Source organism: Vidua macroura, chromosome 1 (genome assembly GCF_024509145.1).
Source record: "Vidua macroura isolate BioBank_ID:100142 chromosome 1, ASM2450914v1, whole genome shotgun sequence".
NCBI lineage: Eukaryota > Metazoa > Chordata > Aves > Passeriformes > Viduidae > Vidua > Vidua macroura.
The window spans coordinates 83,268,520-83,284,705 of NC_071571.1; the positions used below are offsets into that span (position 1 = coordinate 83,268,520).

General features: G+C 37.6%; 1 long non-coding RNA gene across 2 annotated transcripts; it reads left to right on the forward strand.

The window, feature by feature from the left end:
* Nucleotides 1-379: 379 nt before the first annotated feature.
* Nucleotides 380-7,660, forward strand: LOC128818936 (uncharacterized). 2 transcript variants are annotated; one of them, XR_008440605.1, is made up of 5 exons: nt 380-455; nt 551-876; nt 5,326-5,430; nt 5,529-5,642; nt 7,557-7,660. It is a non-coding gene; the product is annotated as an uncharacterized LOC128818936 (long non-coding RNA). The 2 variants fall into 2 exon arrangements; XR_008440604.1 differs by having other exon boundaries at nt 386-876.
* The last annotated feature ends 8,526 nt before the right edge of the window (nt 7,661-16,186 follow it).

A 16,186-nucleotide genomic window follows, 5' to 3' on the forward strand; every position in this document is an offset into this window, starting at 1 on the left:
CCTGGCTGCTTAAAGCTCCATCCAACTTGGCCTTTGACATTTCCAGTAATGAAGCATCTTTGGGCAACTTGTTCCAGTGCCTCACCACCCTTACAGTGAAGAATTTCTTCCTAGTGTCTAACCTAAATCCACACTCATTCGGTTTAAAACCATCCTCTCTTGTCCTGATAATACATTCCCCTGTAAAAATCACTCTCCAGCTTTCTTGTAGGCCCCCTTTAGGTACTGAAAGGCTGGAATACAGTCTCCCAGAAGCCTTTTGTTCTTCAGGCCAAACAACCCCAACTCTCTGAGCCTGTCTTCATAGAACAGGTGCTCCATCCCTCTGATCATCTTTAAGGCCCTTCTCTGGACTCAGTCCTTCCTGTGCTGGGGACCCCAGAGCTGGACACAGCAGTGCAGATGAGGTGTCACCAGAGCACAGCAGAGCAGAGAAGCAGAATCCTCTCCCCCTGGTGAAACCCCACCTGCAGACTTTGCTGACCACACTGCTTTGGATGCAGTGTGCAGGCTACTGAGCACTGGCCTGTCTTATGACTGTCTCCCACAGTTCCCTTACTTGGCAGCACAGATCCTCAATAAGTGCCCATGTCCTGCCTGCTTTGAGACTGTCTCCCACTTCCCTAGCCTGGTGAGGGGTTCCAGGCATGCCCTGTAGCCTGAGACCTGCAGAGAGGCATCCTCCTTCCAGAGCAAAGTATTAACACCAATCTGTGTGTGTGAACTTCAGTGGTTATTCCAGAATTTTCTAACGAACACTTCAATTTAGAGAGCAATTGCTTTGCCATCAGAGAAGCTTTTGTGGCCAGAAGGATCAATGCAGGGATGGATTAAGATACTTTCCCAGCATGGAAAAGGAGCATCCAGGTGGATGAAGTAAGAATCCTGTGTCAGTTTCTATCCCAAGCCTGAAGGAAACGGCCAATAATCTCCACTTAACAATAGTATTCAATTTAAATCTCCCTTTATTATCTTGTAATGATTTTCAGTCACTGTGCAAGTGAAAAGGCTGTTTCATGCAGACTTTGCAAAATGACTGAAAGCAATAAACAGAGATGCTGTGATATGTTTGCAGCATGGCATCAAATCGGTCCAGTTATTAACTGGGAATATCTAATGCTGAGGTAAATATTGGCGAATTCTCCCTTTCCAGAGAAAACAGGTTGAAAAGAATGAAATGTTGTGATGGAGTGATCTCTCCTCAAGTTATAGAGACCAGGTGATTATTATGGCTGCAGCAAGCACAGACACAACATCTGTCTGACTAGTCGATTCAGTGGTCTGATAACACTGAATACTAAACCTAAACAAACTAAACAACAGTAAAAGCAGCTGATAATCACTAACAGCAGTAAATTGACACTTGAGATCAGTACAGAAAAGCAGGCTTTTTGAAGAATTTTAATCCAGAAAAATGGCTTGTAAATTCTTTGTAAACAGATGAGAAGGAATTCCCACAATCCATTCCTGTGCATTAGTGTTGGCTATCAATATCATAAATATTCACATAATATTTTCAGTGTGGTAATCACCTAAAAACTGCCTTTGAACATGTCTTAAGAAAAGACTACCACAAGTCACAGTTGTAAAACCCTTCATTCTTGGATATTTTGTTATTTATTTTATTCAATTTTGGTGTTTCTCTGCAGTATGTAAAAATCAAAAAGATATCACAAGTTGAAAGAACACAGTCCCCATGAATCCATTGTTACGAGTCTGACAATGCAAAATTGTGAGATATGTTTTTTGGATGAGCTATCATATGCATGGTTAGCATGGAAATGAAAGAAGCAGCAGCTGCCAGTGCTCAAGCAACCAGATTTATTACAGCTGTTTGTGTCCAAAGATTTCTTGCAGAGTTGTTTTGTGAAATGTGCCTGACTCAGGTAGCACACGGTTACCAATAGCTCTTACCAACCTCCAGGACCCAAATCAAGTGGTTTTGAAGTGAATATGACACTCTTCAAACAGTAATTCTGAGTTGCAGAAAGCTCCTAGAAGAAATTACAAGCTTAAGACTTACAAGCCAAAGCCTTGTAACTTAAACAGTTGTATTTGTCTACTGCTTCTCTAAGTGAAAGAAAAACTGCAGAAAATTCACTTTTCATTATATACTCAACTTTTTTTTTCACAAGAATAATATGACTGAAGGTCCAAGAGACCCTTTTCCACACTAAAACTGCTAAAGTGAAGATAGTCATTGCAATGCTGTCTGAGCCTTCTCAGCTTTTTGTGGAGTACTTGAAGAATATTTGAGGAGAACAGAGGTGTACTAAAGATCAGTTAGCTTATGCTCAGTTAGCAAAACCTGACTGCTTTCAGAATCACACTGCAACATAATAGGTGCATGGGTTCATCTGCCATTCTGTTGTAGCTTTTATATTTTAATGTATAAGAGATGTTATTACTCACTTTATCAGGTTTTGCACATAAGATTTTACACAGACTCAAGTTTTATGTTGATAATACTACAACCGTGTGCAAAATACTTTTTATTATTTCATTGATAGATCAAAATGCTTATTTAAACAATGCTGACTCTAAGTCTGAAAAGCATAGTGAGAAAACAAGACAGGGGAAAATATCATTCACGAATACAATTGCTGTAAAAAATATAAACAATAAAGAAATGCCAAATAAATAAATACAAAGTTGATTAATATATTCAGGTTATTATGTGCCAAGACTCAAATTTTGAATTTTAGCTGATTTTTGTTATATTTTAAAATAGTGCAATAATTTCATTGCAATACACACACAAATATTTAGTCTTTTCTACCCTCACAGAACTCAAAATTATTTTTTCCAAATATTGAATGTGTTTGTTTCCTATCCTAAATGTGAATGAAAACAGCTTTATAAGCTTTACCACAAGAACTATGCTTAGCACCTCCAAACATTATTTTTGTAAATAATTGAGAACACCTAACTTCGCAAGTTGTATTTAAATCAATCTGGATTATGTAAATGCTTCTGAGTTTTAAGGATAATTTTCCTTCGGGCCCTCAGCCCAAACTCTTGCATTTCTAGGAAGCAAAAAGAAGGATATATACAGGTAAAACTTCTTGCTGCTCAGTATTGAAACCTACAAAATTATACACCGTTAACTAAGTATCTGAAGGTAGATGACCCTTAGCAATTACAGCTGGCAATAAAATAAATTGATCTATTTAAAGGTAACAAAATTAGAACACATTTTAAGTCTGTAATTTTCTTTTCCAGTAGTCAAACTCTATGTACTTAAGAAGGTACTGCCCTCTCTAAACTATCCACAGATATTCTGGCATCACCTATTTCTTCTTCTTGTTTTATCCAAAACCATATCCGAGAAGATAATGGGATCCATTGTAACTGAGTATTTTTATTTGTGTTGCTTTTTCTTGTTGGGTTGTTTTGTTGGTTTGTTTTTTTTTTGTTTTTTTTTTGTTTTTTAATTATATTCACAGGTAGAAAGCATATGATTTCCCATGCAAAGAAACAGGACCAAAAACTATTCCTCTGATGGTCTTCTGCAGAAATGTCTTACACAAGCTAGTGGTTGATTTTAACATATTTGCTTGCAAAAGATTGCAGTCCTGTTAAGAGGTAAAATGAAGCTCTTAAAATGTTACTGAAGACACACCAAATAGCCATGCCCAACAGGGCAGAAAGATTCAGACTACCATCTCATGCAGACCACACTTCTTTATTACTGAAAATGTGGAAATAGACATTATGGGTAAATTTGTTCTTCCCTATGTGGGAACAGGAGAGGTGGCCATGGTTTATTTTTACTAAATGAAAGTCACTGACTGATGGCTGACTTATTTCCCCCTTTGTTTCTGAAGTAATCACACTGAAAATGATGACCTTGCCAAGTGAAAAGGCTGCACCCCTGTATTGACCTTGGATAAGTCAGGGCAGCCTAGTCCAGCAGTGAAGGAATTCCAGGCAGCTTTATGCAGAACTTCATGCAGTAGCATGGCTGACTCTGGTAGGGCAGTCTGGGGGAAAACTGATGTACAGCTCCTGAAGCACCTCACGCTGAAGATGGAATAAGTAAAATTTTTTGCTCCCTGATGACTTAATACTAACTCACTGAGTCTACACCACAGAGGTTTGATTTTTGCATATATTTTCATATATTTCTATGTATATACATATATTTCTGTGTGGCTATGCCTAATAGGCTCTTACTACCTAGGACCCAGAGCAAGTACTTCATGGAGTAATAATGTTAACAGGCAAGAACTGATGTGAAGTAAGAATTATACCATCCTTAAACCCCAACCAAACAAAGAATTATGATTATCAGAAAACCTGTTTAGTTAATTACTTTTTTCTCTTGAAATAAGAAAAGTAAATAGGTCAATTACCATACAGAATATCTGGTATTTTACTGTTGGTATTTTCCAGTTTACTTAGTGGAATGGTTCAAATTCCAGCCCTCAGGGGCAGTAATAAAATTAACAGCTTTTATGCTGTTGGTGGCAAAGGAGAAACATCCCCAGGGTAGAATCTGAGCACACTTTACTTCAATAACAAAATGAATATTCAGTCTTTTTATTGTTGCCTGTGATCTGGAGAGCTGAACCCGGGTGCTGACAAGCTTTGCCTTAAGCAGTGCCCACTGCAAGGGCAGCACTGCAGAGCTGCTTGTCTTCATGCAAAGGTAAACAGATGCTCAGAAGTGAAACACAAGATATTAGTTGTTTATTCAATTTCATACCTTACATTTTCCCCTCATATTTTTGAATAAGAAAGAATAAGACAAAAAATAAGACAAAGAATAAGACAAAAACATTGAAAAATCAGGCAATCAGGCATATCACACATGATACAAACAGTCTGTAGCTGTCTAATGGTACTCAGGAGGCATTCTAAAGTGTATCCAAGTTGATTTGCCTTGGTAGTTTGGAATTCCCTACAGGTGATCTTCTGTGAAGAAACAATGCTTGGCTTAGGTAGTAGCATACCAACGCTCTTCAGCAAACCATTTTCCTCATAGTGAAAGAAAAATCATGGCTAATTCCATGTACTAATATCCTGATACAGATCTAAAGTCACCTACATCCTGCTGGGTTTTTTTGTTTGGTTGGTTTGTTTTTGCTGAGTCTTAAGTATGAGGCAGTTCCTATTAAGTCCCCCTAATACAGTCTTTCCTGAATTAAGGGGCTAATACTGGACACAACATTCTACATGTGGTCTTAAAAGAGCTGAGTAATGGGTTGCTTCCCTCAACCTACTGGCTGATAATACAATCCAGGAAACGGACTTTCTTTGCTACCAGAGTACACTGATATATTTAGCTGGGGTCTACTAAGATGTCTGTGTCTTCCTCTGCAGAGCTGCTCTCCACGCACTGAGTTTTCTGAGGCAGTTGTTACTTGGAGGCCTGCAAGACGTTGCTGAGCTGGGGGAAGGTGATGAGTAATTGCCTTTGCACCATTGGTATGGGGATGGTTTACCCACTTCTTTCCTTCACTCATAAAATTGTTGATCTTAATTGATGCATTTCTTCACTTTTGCTCTTGCTGTTCTCTCTCCAGTCCTGCTGGGGAAGAAGGATTGTGTGGTGCTTAGCAGCTGACCAGGGTCAACTCATAGCAATTAGATACAGAAATACTGTGGATGGCAGTGCCAAAAGCCTTGCTGAAGTTAAGGTAAAAACATCTACTGCTGCCTCCTTATCTACAAACTCAATTATGTTATTCTAAAAGGAATTCACATGCTATACCTTTGTTAAATTCATGCTGACTTTCCCAAGCTTCTGCTCATAAGTGCTTTCCAAGGAGACTTGCTCTGTGATTTTTGCAGAGAAAAAAGAGAAGCTGATCAGTCTGTCACTTCTCTAGTTGTCCTTTCAGTTTGAAATGAAGCTAGTGAATATTTGCTCTCCTTCAGCCACTGAGGATCTTTCCCACTCTATTCAGTACATCAAAGTCGAGAGAGAGTATCTGCAAAATGATGCACGCCAACCAGTTCTCTCAGTACTTTTGCACACAGCCTGTCCAGACTTCTGGGTCTGAATGAACTGATCTCAGGCAATTCCTGATCTCATCTGATCTACATCCACTGTTGGCAGTTCCTTCTCTTTAAGGAGAGAGGCCTGGAAGACATCGCTGCTGAAGATTGAGGCAAAACAGCAACTGAGTAACTGAGTATCTCCACCCAGTGCAGTTCAAATGGCACTAGAGCACCTGCCCTACTCAGCAATGTTTTCTTTGATCAGCCTTTTGCTACTGATTTAGAGTTCTCTTGATGCCCTCACCATCATTTGCAAGTGTTAATTCCTGATGTTCTTTGACGTCCTGTATAGCATTCTTACATGAGTGAGCAAGGTCTCTAAAATCCTCCTTTGTTGTTTGTTTTTGCCGAAAAACAAATCTAGCAGATATTTTAACAGATAAAAGCAATGAGAAAGAGTAGGTGGGAAAGGAAAGGAAAGGAAAGGAAAGGAAAGGAAAGGAAAGGAAAGGAAAGGAAAGGAAAGGAAAGGAAAGGAAAGGAAAGGAAAGGAAAGGAAAGGAAAGGAAAGGAAAGGAAAGGAAAGGAAAGGAAAGGAAAGGAAAGGAAAGGAAAGGAAAGGAAAGGAAAGGAAAGGAAAGGAAAGGAAAGGAAAGGAAAGGAAAGGAAAGGAAAGGAAAGGAAAGGAAAGGAAAGGAAAGGAAATATGCTCAAATGCTAAAATGCTAAGGACAGGGTCAATCTTCTACGTGCATCCAAGAAAATTTGAAGTGTAAATAATTAAGTTGACTTGAAAAATCTTTTGAACTTCTGATATGTATTTATTTTTGGGAGAGCAGAAGGACAAATGTTCACAGAAGTTTCCCAGACAGGCCCAGAATTCCAGTTCCCAGACTCTTTCACTGCCTAGCTTTTGAGTCATTGTCGCCAGTGTTAAATGGCCATTGTTAAACATTACAATTAAACCATACAAAGAAGCATAAATCCAAGTTTGAACAAAAATGACCAGTCTTGGAAAATAAGTTGCTGTTCTAAAACATTTTCAAAATCATTGATGATTTGGTTTGGCTTTTTTTTTTCTTCACCTTATTAACAGCAGTATCACTGCAAAAATTTATATCTCTTAAAAAAACCCAATAAACAGAGCGTCAAGATTGATGAATCTTTATAAGATGCAACTTAGTGGCTACATGAGGAATTTGCCTTACCTTCTGTTGGAGATCAAGCCTCCCATAGATCAATATATAAGACTTCTGCTACAAGGGTTTTAAGAAGCTATTTCAGGCCTCAGCTGAAACATATCATAAATCAAGAAGTCCATCTGTCATTGCTTCTGAAATGAAGCTAATTCTACCAGCCAAAAAAGATAAATAGAAGTGCTTGAGGTTAAATTTGTTAAACAGTCTCTATACTTGCAATCATTTTCAGCTCTTCTAAAATGGTTCTGAACTTAAATCAATGGACAGCCTCATTTTGCCTTTGCTCCTACTGTTTCATTTTAAAGCACTCTTTTACTTATTTTTTGGACATTGTCATGATACTTTCAACTTTCCTTACAAAGGTCATTGCAATGGATATCTCTTTGTTTGCTCTCTCTCTGTATGATTCAGATGATATTGAGACATGTCCTCAGGAGCAGAAGAATACAACCAAAAAATTAAGAAGAGAAAAACTTTTCTTTTTCTGTTCTTTCTCTGACCCACTCAGGCAAAATAAAACTGTAACAAAAATACAGACGAGAATAAAGTTAATGGCAAGTAGGTAGAAAAGACTGAATGTAAAAATGTGCAGAAATTGGACGTCAGGTATCAGCTAGACTAGAACACAGACAAAAATGGATCACAGTAATAGCTATTCATCGTGACACAATGAGGAATGTCACACTGAAAATAATATATTTAATCACCTAAAATAATTAGGACACAATGGATTTATTTTATGCTTCACTCTTAACATTTTAATTTCTTCACCAGTGATTTCACAAAAAGATTCAAGTTATGGAGAGGTTGTGCCACCCACTCATGACCTGATTTAGGACATAAGAACTGCATGCTGATGTCCAAGTACAAATTTCTGCTCATTGACAGTAGTATTTGTTCAGAAGTTCCATCCCAGTTCACTTCTGATATTCATATTTTGCCTTATTTTGAGTAACAATTTCCTCTAAAGCAATTAGAATTTTTCCCCCTAGCAAATCTGTACTATGCTTAGGTTTTATTTTTTTGTGTTTTTTTTTTTTTTTTTTTTTTTTTTTCTAAAAGATAAAGTCAGACAACTCCTTTTAACATCACACAGGCTATTTCCAGAAGCATTTTTCCCTTTTCATCATTCCCCACCTTAAAGGCAGCAGGCATTATAAACACCATCAAAGTGTTTTCTCTGGTGCTGCAACTGCCCGTGGCCTGGGCAATGAGGGCTATGGGCAATTAAGCCATGGGCCACAAATACAATGATGTTGTATTTGTGTAACATGTTAAGAGTGTTTGAGGAGTGCAGGAAGCTGTTGATATCCTCAGTAGCATGTGACACAGGGACACACTCTCCTGACGAGGCCACAGAAGTCACTGAAGGCAGATGTGCACAGCACTCCCCGAAACAGTATCTCACCAGGAACATAAGCTGGCCAGAAAGTATGCATCCTTCAAAGCAGGTGACTGACCGTGTTAGTTCAGCACATTTCCCATATTGCTGACTTTGGTGGAACTTTTATCTAACTTCAGCCACAAATTAAAGCTGATTGCAAGACAGCAGAGTCTGCAGCACCTGACAGCAGTGAAAGCATCCTCTGCATCCTCAGAGAGTAAGTCCACCTGTGGCAGAACTGCCTTCATTGTATTCCTCTGCTACAGTTTGCCAGCAGAGATAAACTGGGCTGTCTGCCTTAGGAAAGCCACTGTATTTACTCTGAACAATCCAGGCAATGAATCACAGGCACCCCGTCAAGGAATCTTCTCAGCCCTACCATGCAGCAAGGAGACAAAAATCTGAGAATGAAAACCATGTATACTGAAAACCAATACTCATTATACCTGCTTTAATGATCCTTCTCCTCCTTTCTTAAAAAAAATAAGGTTGATGAATATGCCAAGGGCAGAGTCACAGCAAGAAAAATCTCTGTATGCTACATTGATCATTGATTGCTTATTTGCTGGCTAGCCTGGGGAATGATTTCCATACACACCCCCCTGCATGGGTCATGATAAGAGAATGCACACACATTCTCCTGTCATCTTCTTCACAAGTGGTGCTGGAGGTGTGCATATCATGTGTGTGTATTTTTTGTTTCCCCTGACAGGGCATTATTTGAACCTGGAATTAAACAAAGCCAAAGGATGACATGGCTACCTCCATCATATTCACTTGGTGTTTACCAGTATCAGTGCTAAAGAAAACAATAGTACTCCATCTCTTTATTCTGAATGCTCTGTCACAGAAAAAGAAGGGCATATCCTCTGCAGAGGTCAACCCAGAGTCTGCATAAATTGCCCAGTATGAGTTCAGAAACAAAATAATTAAGAGACAAATAGAGTATTCTATTAAAAATGGGGATTTTATAGCAATTATTTCTGTAATACACAGAAAAAGGTTTTTCCATTGCTGACTCCTGGCTGCTTGACACTTTATTGCAACAGAAGTGCCAGAAAAGAAAGACAAAATTACAACCTCGACGATGCCACTGGAATTATTGCCATAAAACAGAAAAAAATATTGTCTACCCTGCACATCAATGTTACAAGCAAGTATCAACCATTCTCTTCAGATGTCTTAGAAATATAAGTGATCATCTGAAACTCACAATTACCTGGATCTCTTTTCAGACCAAAGCTGACTATTCTCCAGTGCTGCAGAGCCACAATAAATGACTCAAAAAATAGCAATGTAATCATTCCTTGCACAAGCCCAGCGGTAAAAGTATAGAACAAAATGTGGTTTATTAGGCCAGCTGGCATGTATACTTTGTCTTTCTGAAGCCTGCATGCACCCTTTTTTTGCAGCCTGACTCACAGTCAACCAGTTTATTTTTAATTTAGCTTTGCTGGGGACGAACTTCCCCAGATGTACTGAATTGCAGAAGTTCATACCATGCCTTGAATATTTTCTTTCAGGAGATTAATCTGGCTTTGGACCAAAACAAAGCAGGAGCACAAATCACATATAGTCACATACCAGTGCTTAAGATGCTGTGCTGAAAATCTTGTAATGGAAAAATACTGTTGAATTTCAACCTAGAAGTTTTATTAGGAAACAAATTGGTAATTTTTAAAGCAAACATCAGGGAAAAGGTTCTACTGGATAGATGGCAGAAGTGGTCCATTAAATCCCCTCTCCCAACTCATCCCTTCCAAATATGTGTAATATTGAACATTTGAGAAAGCACAAAGTGTCAGGAAAGCAAGAGACCATAATGCTGTAGATACCAGAGGCATGAACGAACAGCTCAGACTCCCCAGTGTGCAAGCTTTGGGTAACCTCTACAGGACTCCCTCCTCATTTGCAGGTTTCTTGGGGGAATATCTTTTCAATATCTGAAGTCTGTGTTCAAAGCCATGTGGGTGAAACTACACTCCATGTAAGAGAGGTGCTAGCTGATGTAAACTGGAAACAAACACATGCAAAGGTCACTTGCAAGGGAGATTCCTGTTGGCTCTGTGCTCCAGTCAGAGCCCCCCACTAAAAGGCAGCACACTCCTCTATCAAACAGCACTGCACTCCCAGTTCTCCATCATCTGTCAGTTTGCTGAACCTGCACTTGCCCCATTGTCCAGGGTGCTAAAGAGGACTGCACTCAATACTGTCCCCTGGGGCATTTTAGCATCCAGCTTAGCTAATCTCTGGAAACCAGCAGTTCAGTCAGTTTTCAAGCCACATCACTGTTATTTCTTTAGACCCAATTTCTTCAGTAGAACAGTGGTAAAATCCATATTACAATTGAGCTCCAAGGATTTCCACGGCTCTGCCCTGATTCAGGAAGGCTATTACATCAGTCAGTTGCTATTTCCTCACCATCCATGGTGACTAATCAGATCACCAATTTCCCCTTAGAAATGGTTTCCAGGAGGATTTCCTCTATCACCTTCCCAGGGAACAAGGCAAAGCTGACCTTATTCAGATCTTCCTTGTGTTTCATCTTGAAGTGATATTTTCTTTCCTCCAGCCCTCAGGAATCTCTGCTGGTTGTCATGATCTTTCAGAGATAATCTAGAGTGGACTCACAATCTACATGTTGAATACATAAACAGAAACAATGGATAATAATGTACTCACAGAATACAGATTCCCTCATTCCCCTAAATTCTGACAGCCATGTCAGTTGATTAAATAAACTCTACAAAAGTCTTTATAGTTAGTGAAATTAATATGAACAAGATCAGTTGTGTTTCTTCATGTGTTTGAAAGCCCCTAGCAGGCTACAGACACTGTAAGAAACAGTCACTGTAAGAAATGAGAGAAATAAATATTTCCACCACATCTATAGAGCAGTTTACAGATTTATACCCTCACTTTTATTTACCATTTGTGCATTCATAACTTTCTTTTTCTCTGAAAAAAAAAAAAAAAAAAAAAAAAAAAGCCTATATTCTTTTGATGCCAATAAGTGGAGGAAACTACCTGGAAGCTATTTTTTTCTTCGAAGCATTCATTTGACCTTTTCTGAATTAAAGTTTGCATATATTTTATTAGTATATATAGCTGTGTAAACTGAAGGATACAGTTATCCAGAGAGGCATTTCAAAATATATCTTACCTGTAAAGCAAAGACAAAAACTGTATACAGATCTTAGCAATGCATATATAAAAGATAAATATTTATATTTGAAGATACATACATTTATTTTATATACTTGGATATATACATGCATGTCTGTGAAGACAAAAAAGATGTTGTACACACCCATTAAAAAAAGAAAAAGCAAAACAACTACAAACTGCCGAGAGAATTATTACTCCCATGACCTATGGGCAATGAAAGTTCTGAATGGACTTTGGTAGGAAGTTTTACAAGCATGAAAAATGTTTGCATTTACCTTAAAATGCAATACTCTCTGTGTGCAAATTTGTAAGAGCCTTAACAAACTTGCCCATGGGTAGATAAATATAGCCTTTTCTACTTAGGAATTACCTTTCTGTTTGGGAATTTTTCAAAAATAGCTTTAAGAAATATCAGTATGTTCTGCTTCTCACAGGAACAGATCTTTTAAAAACTAATGTGTGGGAAATTCTTGGGCATCCAATAATTTATTTTAAAAACATTACAGTGTTCATCTCTCCCCTCTCCCATTTGTTTGCCCTAGCTGTTTTAGGCAAGGAAAATATAAAAAATTTACTACTATTAAGATGTGCCTCTGGGGTGTCCATTACAATGCCACCCCTTCCCAACAAGCTTAGGAACTGTAACATGAAAAAAGGGAAAGAGATTCTGCCTTTAAAACAGTGTCTTGCAAATGCCACAAGCTGATACTTGACTGCAGTTTTGGTAGCTCATATACTGCTCCTTTCTCATCCTTGCAGAACACAGAAAGGTGACATAAAGAGTGGTTTATCTACAGGACCTGTTCCTATCATAAGGAAGAGAGTGCAGTATTATCTTAGTCTCAAAATAGTGACCTGTAAGCATTACAAGAAGGGAGCTGGCATTTATCTGGAAAACAGAGGAGTTTTTACAGACACACAGGATGTACAGATGCACACAGAAGTGCCTAATTCAACATCTGCCTCCAACCAAAAACACTGCGTAGTTACAGCCCCATAATTCTGCTTTGGTCGGGTTTGATGTTCATAAATCAAGGGCAAGTGACACCGTTTTCTCACAACATGTGAAAGACTGAAAACATTGAGGAGTAAGTAGTGGAAGCAGCCCTGCTGATCTTCCATCAAGTTACCATACAATGCATAAAAAAAAAAAAATAAGGAAACCTAATCAATCACCCATGCAATTGAGTTAAAAGCAGATTAGAAATGAATATTCCTGACTGATGGAGCTCTACAAAACTGCTGTTTTCAAACCAACAGCAGAACCTCTTCTTTTTTAATAAGTACGATTGGCTTGGAGTGCTTTGTCAATGTGACAAACCTTTTCCACCAGAAGTGAAGCATTTATTCAAATGATAATGAAAGTGAATGTAATTTGTAGTGGTGCTGAATCAACTTTTCAAGACTGTAATTTGCATTTCTATAAAACTCTGATTCTTTCAATATGAAATATATTTGAACAGACTTTTCAGACTAAACAAATTGATACACTGTTTTTTCCATCAATTCAAAAGCATTTTGATTTCTTTATGTGAGGTAATTCTAATAATACTGAGCAGCTTTTTGTATTTACATTTTCTTCAACTAGAGAACAGACTCAAAATTAATTAAAATTATCTATAGCTCTTATAGTAAACCATTGTTATTCAAATAACACAATTTCCACAAATCAATTTTTCATATTATTCTAATAATGTAGATTCATCTCTTATTTACCATAACTGACCAGGGCTTCTAGATCTTAACTTTCAGTGATGTAATAGTCTTCCTATAATCATTAGCAGGCACCCAGATGCCAAATTCTCCCATTTTCTTTCCTCCATGACACTCCAAAACCCAAAAAAGAATATAAAAAATTATATTGAGAGTATTGTTGCTATTTATTATATAAATAAATATATTTTTTTATATTTTTCAGATGGTCATGTCTGAAACTGAAGTACTGGATTCAGTGTTGGTCTTCCCAACTCAGATGATGCATAACTGAATTAAATGGATCCAGAGCTGGAGGCATAAATTTTTTCCATTTGAGGAGCAGAGATAAATCTGAAGCTGTCAGGTTAAGATGCAGAATGACAGAGCTACTCAGAAAAGAAAAAAAAAAAGTCCCTTTTATACAAAGGACATGCAGTGAAACTGAGACACTAATAAATTGGTTGTTCAAAGCCATCAACATACCAAACTGCTAACTGTATAAATATGCAATGAGAACATCAATTTTTACATAACAGAAAATAAAAGCTGCAAGCATATGACTTTGTGGGAGCCATAAAACTCAAAGATGAGTTACAAGCAGGTCATGTCATATCTGCTGCTGTAAGTGTTCTTTTATTCTTCTTTTTAAAAAACTCAGTTACAGAATAATGGACCAAATCAGTCTATTTAGTACAATTCATCACTACCTAGACCTGCAACTGAATTTGTCCATCTAAACAGGGTATTTGTGAGTCAGATACATTTAAAATTATCTCTGGCATGGTGTTGACCAAGGTTTTAAAAAGCACAAAGTCTTCAGATACAGGCACCTGATACGCTATCTGCTATAGACACTACTTTAGCCAAGCATGGAGCCTGACAGAGTATTTCTATCCTTAACAGCACAGAAGTATTATCATCTGGGAAGCAGCATCAGCAAGGATACAGCATAACATTCAGAAAAATCATGCAGTGTGTATTTTCCATAGGGTTTATGTGACAACACATCCTTGTATAGTAACAGTAATTGTTATTAGGCCACATAAAATATTACTGCTGGAAAAGAATTTGCATTACATTCACGGCAGTTTTCAAAAAGATGGCATTTTCAGAGTATGAAATACAATACAGTAACTAAGAGCAGTGAGACACTGGTTAATGGAAGAATTACATCAAACCTGCATCAGTGCCACCAACTGCAGCATTCCATGCAATCTCCTGCCCTGGGCAGCAATATGAATGAGGGCAAAGAACAAGCAGGAAACTGAAGAACACCTAACAAGCAGAAATGCTGTTTTTTTTTTTTTTTTAAATTGAATACATTGGAATAAATACCCTGCTTAAGTTTAGAAAATTTAGTAAAACCCACCTGTATGCTTTTCTAAAAGAAACACTGAGTCATAAATCAGCATTATCTAATTACAGAGAAACACATCACAATTAAGAAAAACAGAGCTTTTACTGCAAGCCTTTTCCATCTCCATGATTCCTCTATCTCAGAAGTCCTCCACGTTCAATGTCACCTAAAGAAACTTCCTCCTCAGGTAACACACAGTGATGTTTGCTGGAGTTATTTGAGCTTTGGGCTTTGCACCATGCAGTTATAAATTTATAATAACCTGCAACCATTTTTTGTGGTTCTAAGAGATCATAATAAAACTCACATGCTTAACTAAGGATTTACCACTAAATCACCCAAATATTTTAGTTTAGGAGATTGATAAAGGAGAGGAGAAATGCATGGATACCAGCTGTATATCGACCCTGTCAAATGCAACATACACAATCAGAAAAGGAGACTCAGCTGTCAGTATCCCAGTAACCTGCAGTATTACCAAAATGGTCACTGCAACTCCTGGACTGTGGGATGTAAGCCTGAAAATGAATACCTGTAAGAGATATGGGGAAAGCTGAAGCTAGCAGTCAGAAAACCATTGCTTTTCCTGTCATCTCCAAGCACTTTTGAGTGGAACAGAAAACCCTAAGATGAGAATGCACATGATATAGTAAGTGCTTTTTCCAAACAAACCCCAGCCAACAGAAGGTAAAGATTTATCTTTACTATTCCAAAACTAGTAGATTTTACTTTCATTAATAGTTTTCAAAAATATGTAAAGCTGATTCATTGATGCAAAATGTTGACATTTGCATTGTGTTCATTTAAATTCATTTCCATGAATTTAAAATTTTGAAAAAGAAGCACTTCTGTTCTCTTTTATGTGCTAAAGATTAAAAAATGTAGTTTGCAATTACTGAAAGCCACCTCTCTCTATGGAGTTTTTTCTGTAGAGATTACATGACAGAGATTGATATAATCACTCTGCTGAAGAACTCCTGCACAAAATTTTAGTTGGTATCTTCCAAGGTTACTTAAATAATCACTGCACAGGTTATATCATAACCTTATTTCCAGGAACTTCACTGGCATGTTTCTTCTTTAAACACATGATTTTATTCTAAGTGATCATCCTAACTTTTAAATTTTTAAAAAATTTACCTACCAGTTAATTAATAATCACTAGAAAACAACAAAAGCTGCAGCAAGTGATGTGCTTCTGATTATGTGTAAGTCAAAACAAAACAACAATTCCCCCCAGGAAATAAATAATGATTTGTTTAAACATTCAATCACACTTCATGTTTATCTTTAAAGGTCTAAGGATGACTTGGAATTGAGGAGACAACATGGATGTTTAGAAGTTAGAAAAAGCAGAGGGAAGATAGTAGGGCTCTGAAGAAAAGACCTATCTGTACTCCAAATGTCCTTTGTTAGAAAGACAACCAGACACTTCAC